The sequence below is a fragment of the Myiozetetes cayanensis genome, unplaced genomic scaffold (genome assembly GCF_022539395.1).
Source record: "Myiozetetes cayanensis isolate MyiCay16 unplaced genomic scaffold, myiCay2020 scf4, whole genome shotgun sequence".
Classification (NCBI taxonomy): Eukaryota; Metazoa; Chordata; class Aves; order Passeriformes; family Tyrannidae; genus Myiozetetes; species Myiozetetes cayanensis.
The window spans coordinates 3,133,131-3,142,227 of record NW_026087631.1 but is presented as its reverse complement, the minus strand read 5'-3'; the positions used below and the strand labels follow the sequence as shown (position 1 = coordinate 3,142,227).

The following is a 9,097-nucleotide window of genomic DNA, read 5'->3' as shown; positions in this document are numbered from 1 at the left end:
TGCAGAGCAGGGGTCTGTGGTGCCACTGGGAGAAGGGAAGACCTTCACTGCAAACAGACCCTGTGCACTCCATCCCACATTAACATACATCGGCATTCTCCCTGCAGCCTGGGGCAGGAAAAGCTTTGTCTTGTGGTGCCTCTGCTGGCCTGTGTGGGACTGACACGGGATCATTTCCGTGGGATCCTCTGCCGGGACCGTGAGTGAATAACTTGTGTTTATCACAGATGAATGAGGCACACTCGGGATGTTAGGAGTCTGTCTTGTTTGAACAAAGCCATTTGAAGCAGCAGTGTTATAAAACCATTGCTGAGAGTAGGAACTGCCCTGTTAGTTTTCAGCAGGCATAGAGAGGGAAATCCCATACAGGTTTCCTTTACGGTGAATTGTACATGGCAACCCAGTACTGTGCTTCTGATCAGGAAAAACCTCAGGGTGATTTTGGCAGGCTTAGTGCCCAGGTGGAAGCTGTAGAAGTGGAATTTCTGTCTGTCAGTGCAGGTACATATCTGCAACCTGTAAATGAAAGGTTTCTGTTCTTTGGACAGGTAAGGAAAGAACAAAGGCTATACTGATACTTGTAACTGAAGTAAATTCAGCTTTGGAAAGCATTTTGAAAAGGTAGTTTTCCTAAAGTTTGAGCATCCATCCTGTTGGAATAGGGTTCAAGAACTGGATTCTCTCAGACTTGCAATGTAAACTAAGATTTGTGGCAAGTCATAACTTTAAAATTCTTCATGTACTCCCACTGTTTTTAAGGAAAATTGAAAGGCATATTGGCGACAAGGACGCACCCACTGACCACTGAGATCTGTTAACCTTTGAAAATTACTGAGAAGCCATATTCTTTGCAACTACAGAAGCACTTTGTGGACTTATTCAATAAGTGGGTCTGGATTCTGCAGTCATGGGGCAGAACCAGAAAAAAGCACAGTCTAAATCCCTGTGCAATATTATAAACTTTGTAGATTGAGCTTTGCTGTGCTGCGGTAATTATACCACTGTAATTTTTTGCTTCTGAGATACTAATTAACCAATTCTCCAAGCACACAGGATTAAGATGTTGCTGAGAAGTGGTGACAAAAGAGGCAGGGTTTTGCTGTCAGGCAAAGGAGCAGGCTGGCAGCACATGGTTTGATCCACAGCTTGCTGCCTGGGAGCCTGTGGAAATAGGAGCCAGGAATATTCTCTCTGCACACTAGTGCAAATTATTTCCTCGGGGCATATTGGGCAGGTCATCGTGCATACTAACACACATATGCTCTGTAAAACACAAGTTTAGAGGAGAAGTTTTTAAAACACAAACAAATCAGTTTTTAAATGCCACCAAGGGTGATGTTTAGAAATTATCATACCAGCTGTTGGGTGCTGGCTGCTCAACTGGTCAGCCACAGCAAGCCTAAAAACTGAAGACTTTCCGTGCTGCTGTGCCCAGGGTGCTGGGTGTCACTTGTCCTCCTCAGGGCAGTGCTCCTCGGGATGGACACAGAGCCTCTTCATGTCAAAACTCAGTTACATTTTGCAAGCTCGCAGAGAACACAGTCCTACTATTTGATTATGAGGGAAGCATCCCCACACACCTTCCCTGGATACAGGGAGACTCCTGCAGTGGAAGTTTAGACACCTTCAGTGGATCCCACTTCTAGTCTAGAAAAATGCACTAGGAGCTGTTTTAAAAATAAGCAGCTGAAGGGGTCATTAGATTTTACCTACGAATTTTTCACCAAAAAAAAAAAAAATCATCGCCATTAAAGGTGGATAAAACATTTTAATTTATGTTTGTCCATAAACTTCAGGAATCCTCTTTTACACTGCTCTCAGGGAAAAAAAAAATCTAATCTGTTTCAGATGAGTGAAATTCTGAGGGACTATACTGGACAAAAGCAATTTTTAAGACACATTTTTCTTTCTACTTTTTTTTTTTTTTTTTTTTGTGAATAAATATTAGACCTAAGGGATTAATTTCTTAGCTAATATAAATCAGCACAGCTCCACTGATTTGAGTAGGGCTTTGCTGTTTTATGCCTACCGGGGATAAGCCTCACCATAGGCTTTGTAAGCTTTTTTAAAGTTAAAGGGACAGACAGGCTTGGTCTGCGTTTCGCTGCTGAAAGAAAGGGAGAATTATGAGCACAGATTAGTGTAAGCTACAGCTTTAAGTGATAAACTACAGAATATTTGGAGGCTTTGAAGACTAATTGCAAAAATCTACTAGATTGATGGAGAAAACCAGAAAATTACAGCCAGTACGTATATTTACCTTATGTGTATATATATATATATATATATATATTCCACAATTATTCAGTAGGTGGCAGTTAAAAGCCTCGACGAGCTTTGCCGTCGCCATTTAGGCAGTAGCACTGGCAGAGGCTGGAGTCAGTCCGTCCGTAAAAGCGGAAAGCAAGCCAGCAGGAGCATCATCCAGGACCCAGGCAGCGGGGAGCAGGCAGAGAGGAGCGGAGCAGCGGGAGCAGAGGGCAGGCAGCAGCCAGAACAGGGCACAAGGGGACGTCTCAGGCGGCGGAGCTGCAGCCCCCCTGATTAAGACAGGGGCTCCTTTCTGGTGGAGGAAACCCCGGGGCAGAGAGCAAGAGGAGCTGGTGCAATGACAGGCAGAAACTGAAGAGCATTTGAAGCTTTCTGCTCCCGCACAGGTAAATTATATTTTTTCCCCCCCCTGCTGTTTTTCTGTGTCACCTCGTACAAATAAGCGTAGCTTTGCACCGAGATTAGAGGTCTTCGTTTCCTTCGGCCGAAATCCTCAATGCTCACTCAGGCAAAATTTCCCCTGAAGTCGATAGAGTTTCGTGTGAGTTATGACTGCAAGATTTGATCTGAGCTCCTGTCTTATGTAGAGAACATGGCATGCTGCAAACTGGGGCTGGCAAGGAAGCCAGAAGCTGGTCATACGCATAATGACCAGTTAACAATACCATTTTCCTGTGTGCTGGGATGCTAGTAATGACTTCATAACCTTTTTATTTTCCAACTGTCTTTCATGCAAACTCTGTGTGCTGAATTTTGCCCTAGTTTACAGCACTGCCACTGCAGTGGTTTAAGGAGAGGTTAATTTCTATATCTTTTTAAAATGAAAGATACATTTTAACTCAAGTGATGGAAGAATACAAAAATGTGGAACCTGAATGAAATAACACTGGGTATTTCTTTCTTTGAGACAGGTACAACTTTGCAGCATTCCACTGTCAGGCAGGAAATATTTTATTTATTCAGTAGATTGTGTCTCTCGCAGTTGAATGAAAGATGATAATAAACCATGAAAGACCATTCTGAAGTGTCTGAGAGTGACTGAATTCAGGTTTGATAACACTTTCTGTCTCGCTCTCTTCCCCGTGAAATGTGGAATGCTCTGTATGCTGCACCACTCAGTCACAGAAGGGTGAGCCCAGAACGGAGCATCAAGATTGGATGCATTTTAATTTTAAGGCATCTTCTGAATGTTCTGCTTTCACGAGCACCTGGATCTAAGTGAACATGTAAATGCCTGCTCATACAAGCATACACATACATCTGTGTGAGGTGAACATCCCCACACCTTTCTATGTTTATGAAGCTGGTGAAACTGATTGCTGCTCTATGTTTGCCAGGCTTTCCAGTTTGCTGTTATCTAGAACGTTTGCAGGGTCTCACCATTTTAAATCCTGGTTCAGAGGGCTGTTTTGGCTTCCCCCGTCCTCCCTCCCCTCTTTAGTTTTCTGACTCCTGGACTTCACTCGTGCTCAAGGAGCTGCTCCCTGGGGTCCCCCTGTCCTTACTGAATGCAGCAGTGCCCAGTTCACATGGAATGGGATCCGTGCCATTGTTCAGGGGCTATGAAAGGTGAAGTTCCTCCAGGTTTCACACTCTCTCTCACACATCACACACCACGTTTCTGAGGCTCTTGCATGAAGGATTGCACAGACATGGAGCAAGTTCAAACACGCAACTGCAAATCAGCGATCCCATGGATCTGGGAGAATGATGGTGATGTACAGCTTTTTATACTTTGTCCCTCGGAAGGGAGAAGAACAAAGGGGTATAAATGAGCTGTGAATACACTTAGGCTGGAAGGTTTCAAACCATTAGAGCAGCAAGGTTCTTAAATTACATTCTAGTTGAAGTAATAGGAAACACTCTAAATGCTTTTTGGTTGCAGCTTGATGGAAGGGATTATGTGAAATGGTTGCCTGCAGAGGCAAAGCACTTGGATATCATAATCCAGAAGTTCTCTTTCAGTACTAAATAGCATTCTTACTTTTCACTGAAGTTGCCTGCACTGAGGAGTCCCTTTGCAAGTGGGTCAAGGTCTTTGGAAACACAGTTTTCCAAATATCTCACATCAGTCAGATAAAAGAATATTTATGCACTGTGTTGCCCTATTGTCTACAGCAGCAGACTCATGAGCCTTGATGGTCCTCAGGCTGAATAATAACCCTTTCTTACAGTGCAGAGCTGAGGTCTTTAGAATTTAACTGGAGTTCAGAGGCATGGCTCCTTCTGGCCAAGTGGTCAAGCTTATATCACAGCAGCCCTGCAGTCTCAGTAGTACCACCAAAATAGTGAACAATATATGAACTGATACTGCCATTCCTGAAGTTGTTACCATCACTGTTTCCAGTTTCCTTTGAGGATCACCTGATAAAGTTCTATTGGGATTTTCTCCTGTGCTAACCAACGCACTCACCCATGGATAGATCCCACCATCATATGTGAAAAAGCAAAGACTTACACTTTGACTGTGACAGGGTATTGCCTCAAACTTAGCTTTTTTAATAAACGTACAATTTAACGTTCAAAGATCTTCCCACAGAAAGACTGAGTTGAATTCCACATTCCCTTTTCCTCTAATTCTTTATTTTATAAACTTGTGTGTCTCTTCTTTTTTTTTTTAATGTTTTTGATTTATATACTACATCGTATTGCATTCAACTCACAGTGTACTTCAGTAGCTGTTCTGTAATATTTAATAAGCTGCATTCGAATGTTCCATCTCCCACACTGTGTGTGAGTGTCAGGTCATTTGTACATTTAAGCTGAAACAGTGTTCATTGTGGGACATTTAGCTTGGTATGTGGGGATGATTTCAAATGGTCATTGGTTTTGTATTACTAGGACTAATAGAGCAATTATTAATATTACGTAGAGGAAGAAAAATCACAGTTTTGTAAAACATGGATATTAGCAATATTAATTTCCCTTTAAAATGAGCAATTTCCATAAGTGTTCCAGCAAAAGAAATATTTCTGGATTTTTTTTTCTGTTTCGTATTATTACTTTACACACAAACAAAGGTTTCTAAGTATTAATAAACAGATACTTTCACTGCATTCTTATTGTGGCATTAAAATTGAAATGTGCACTAAATTATCTCACTTTACTGCTGTAAAAGCAGTGAAAAAGACCCACTGAGTGACAGTGCAACTGTACATATTAATTGAAACAGAACATGCTTTAATTTGCCTTTTTGAATAAACAAATATTGATTAGTTTCCAACCGCAGAATATTGATGACTGCATAATTCCTGAAACGGGTGTCAAAGGAAGACAAGCAAAATGTGAAAAAGGGTGTGTCAAATCTGTGACGAATGCACCTTTCAACTCACACTGAGGGCAGGACCACCTCCCCTTGAGCAAATAATTTTAATGTTGGATGTTAAGCTTCTGTATCCGAGGTTAAAATCGGTCTCTGGGCTATGCAGGACTGCAATATGCTATGGCAGTAAAATTCAGTCAGCATCACCCTGACTGCAGGCAATGAAATTGGTTTTAGTTGAATCTGAACAAGTTCCAATGAAGTTATGTCAGCCTTTCAGCATCCTCATTTAAAATATATACCTATTAAAGAAAGCATATGAAAAGGGCAAATCTGTTCCTGGACTGCAGCTGTTTCCTTCCCAAAATGTCCAGTAGTTCTGACTTAAAATTAATCTGAGGTTAAGAAAAGAACATTTGCCTTTTTTATTTATTTTTATTTAATTTTTTATTCTTCCCTGAAAATTTAAGCTGACAACTTTTATTTGTTCTGAAAAAGTTAGTTGTCTGAATAATCAAACATTAGGTAACATCAGTAGTTAAAATACTGCTGTCGGTCCAAATAAATAACATTACAGTTTTCCTAATTTTTTCATGCAAACACGAAAATGCTACCATGTGCTACTGAGTAATTAATTTTTAATATTCAGAATATAATTTTTATAATTTTGTTTAATACTGCAAGGAGAAAAAACATGAATTGACACTAACCTACTTTAAAGGCTTAGCCTACCTTTCTTACTTCAGAATAAAAAGAATTGAAAGTTGGGTCAGTGATGGATATTAGTATGAAATATTTTTCTGTTTAAAAATAATAATAATAATAATAATAAAATCATTAGGGAAAATTATTCAGTTTGGTGAAAGTCCTGAGATGCAGATTTTCAAATTAATCATTAAAAAACCCCCAAATCTTTGAAAAAGAGAAATAGATAGAACTTTCCTCCCAACAAGGTAATGATAAATTGCACATTGTAGATAACAAATAGCTTCTTATGAACATTTAGAAACTCCTACCATAAAACTGCTACTGCCATATCATCCCCCAAAAGTTATACTTTAACTTTTGGTTTTCAAAACTTTTTGATTTGCAGAAAGCTTTCAGTGGGAGCACAGTCTTCTCACTGGTGTCTGAAAAGCATATCACCAATGGTATTGCATTATTTAATTACTTTTCAGGGATCCTTTTGGTTCCCAAAACCCACTACAAAAGGACTTTGTTGTCCTTTGCACAACAGTACCAGTAAAATGTTCCCAGTTTAGTCTTCATTGTTTTGAGTGGGATGTTATTTGGGCTGTGTAGGAACATCAGAATTGAGGGCTACAGTGAGAGGCACAAGGGCCACCAGCCTTCGTACAGTTTCTTCTGCTGCATGAAAACTAATTTTCCATGAATATACTCTACTTCTGTGTAAATACCCACTTTTATATGGATATACTTGTTGCTTATGTTGGGATTTTAATCTCTGAATGAATATGAATCTCACAATATACAGAATCATCCAAACCCTCTAGAGTAAAATGATTATTTGGGGAACGTTCTTTCTTGGTTCACTTTTTTTTTTTTTTTTGGTGCTTTGTACTCTTCCAAGTTTTGCCATCCAGGAAAACTTAAAAACCATATCCTTTTCCATAAGATGCAGAACCTGTTTTGGCTAGTGTGCCTCTGAAGAAGCAGAAGTTCACTACAGCATATAAAGTCACTTTGGCTCAACGCCAAAACAGTGTTCCACTATTAAAAAACAGAGGGGCTGAAAGGTCAGACTGAGTGAGTCTCTCATTCTGCGTTTATAGGAATGAAAAATTCCAATTTAAAACCCTACTGCTCTTCCCAGGGGCATTGTGTCCTACTTGTTGAAGAGCGAACCTACAACATTCAGCATTATAAGTTGATCTTTCCCCCTTTACCTTGTTAAATCAAATCTTTTGAAAACTGAGGAAAAAGTACAGTATTTAGTTTAAGCTGGGAAGAAAGCTACCAAAAAGTCAGTCCTGAAGGGAGTTGAATACAATGCTGTTATGTTGACATTTTTATTTCTCTGTGTCCATTCACAAATACCTAACTACACATATGCAAAGACTGATTTACCAAAATGCTCAAATAAATAAATAAATGTAAGAATAACTCCATTGAAGTCAATGAAATATCTAATACACCTAAAGCAAATCCTGAATTTGGACAGAAACCGTCATGAAATGCTCAATTTTTAATTTTAAGATTAACCAATCCACGAAATAGGAAGTGACAATCAATAGGACCCCTGTGCATCCTGGATAAACTTAGTATATTATTTCCATTTCTGCATGAAAGTAGGGGTTTTTTTGGTATGGTAAATGTATTCATCTGTCCATCCTGGATAAATATAGCATATATGTTACTGTATGAAAGTAAGGCTTTTTCTTTCACATGGTAAGCGTGTTCAATGATACTGAATCTTGTTTTATGGTAACAGTTCATTATTACATGCCTGTTACTCAAGGATTAGGTCTGGAAGCTCTGGGACAACAACAGAGCAAACAATTTCAATGTACTCCTTACTTGTAAAACTCTTTGTTAGTTCAGGTCCAAGACCTTCTGCACTTTCTGCATGTGAACCCTCAGCCAAGAAGGGAATCAGCAGTTTCTTCTGCATTGTTCACTTTTCTGTCACAGTCTCGTCTTCTTCAGCAAGGAATGCCACTTTAGTTAAACCTAGTTTCAGAAATTAGTAAAGATTTTCCTACTTTGACAACTATTCATTTGGGATTTTTCATTTTGACGGGGTTCCATTTGATATAAGGATTTATAGGGATTCAAACGAAAAGCTGTTTTGAAAAGCCATTGTTCTGGGAATGAGATTTTCCACATTGGCTTGATGACAATATGACAGTTTGCTAAAGCAGAGCACAGCATCTGTGACTGCAGACCAGTTTACAGGCTGTATTCTAACCTCCTTTACATACAAATAGTTTCCTTCTTTAAATACAGCAAAAATCCCACAACAAATTACTCTGAAAAACTCCTGTTCTTGCTATTTCCCTTCTGTGTTAGGCCAGAAGCATGAGGGAAACCTCTCAGAGAACCTCTCTGAAAGACTTTATTAAGTTGATATCTGACACCTAGCTTGAAACCTGGACCATATTTGTACAGTAGCAAACACATTTATAATGTTGTGGAAAACCTGTCCCAAAATGCAAACAACACTTTGGTCAAAATATATTATTTAAAAAAAAAAAAAAAAAAAAAAGCAATTTTTATTTTTCTTCCTTTTTTTTTTTTTTTTTTTTTTAAAAGATATTTGAAAGCAAACACTACTTAGGCCAAACTCCTCCAAAGTAGACACTGTTTTAACATTCTGGTCACGCAGAGCAGTTTTAGCTTTCTGCTCTCTCTCAGTCAGACCCAGTTTCTAACTTATGAATTTTCTATGCAAATTCAAACGATTTCAACACTGTAGAAGCCATAGATCTAAAATGGAAACTGTTTCAGTTTAAACAATTTGAGTTTATAGTTTGAATTGTAGCTTTCCACAAATACATGGAATAAGAAGAATGTCTCATTTTGTCCCTTACTTTGAGATGATCA

At 39.1% G+C, this 9,097-nt stretch overlaps 1 protein-coding gene across 1 annotated transcript in view; it reads left to right on the top strand.

Annotated features, from left to right (window-relative positions):
- Positions 1-2,342: 2,342 nt before the first annotated feature.
- LOC126647144 (GTP-binding protein Di-Ras2-like) overlaps positions 2,343-9,097 on the top strand; it is a 44,164-nt gene continuing 37,409 nt past the window's right edge. Inside the window, 1 exon segment of the mRNA XM_050329087.1 lies at positions 2,343-2,657. The gene's annotated coding sequence lies outside the window, so the exon portion shown is untranslated.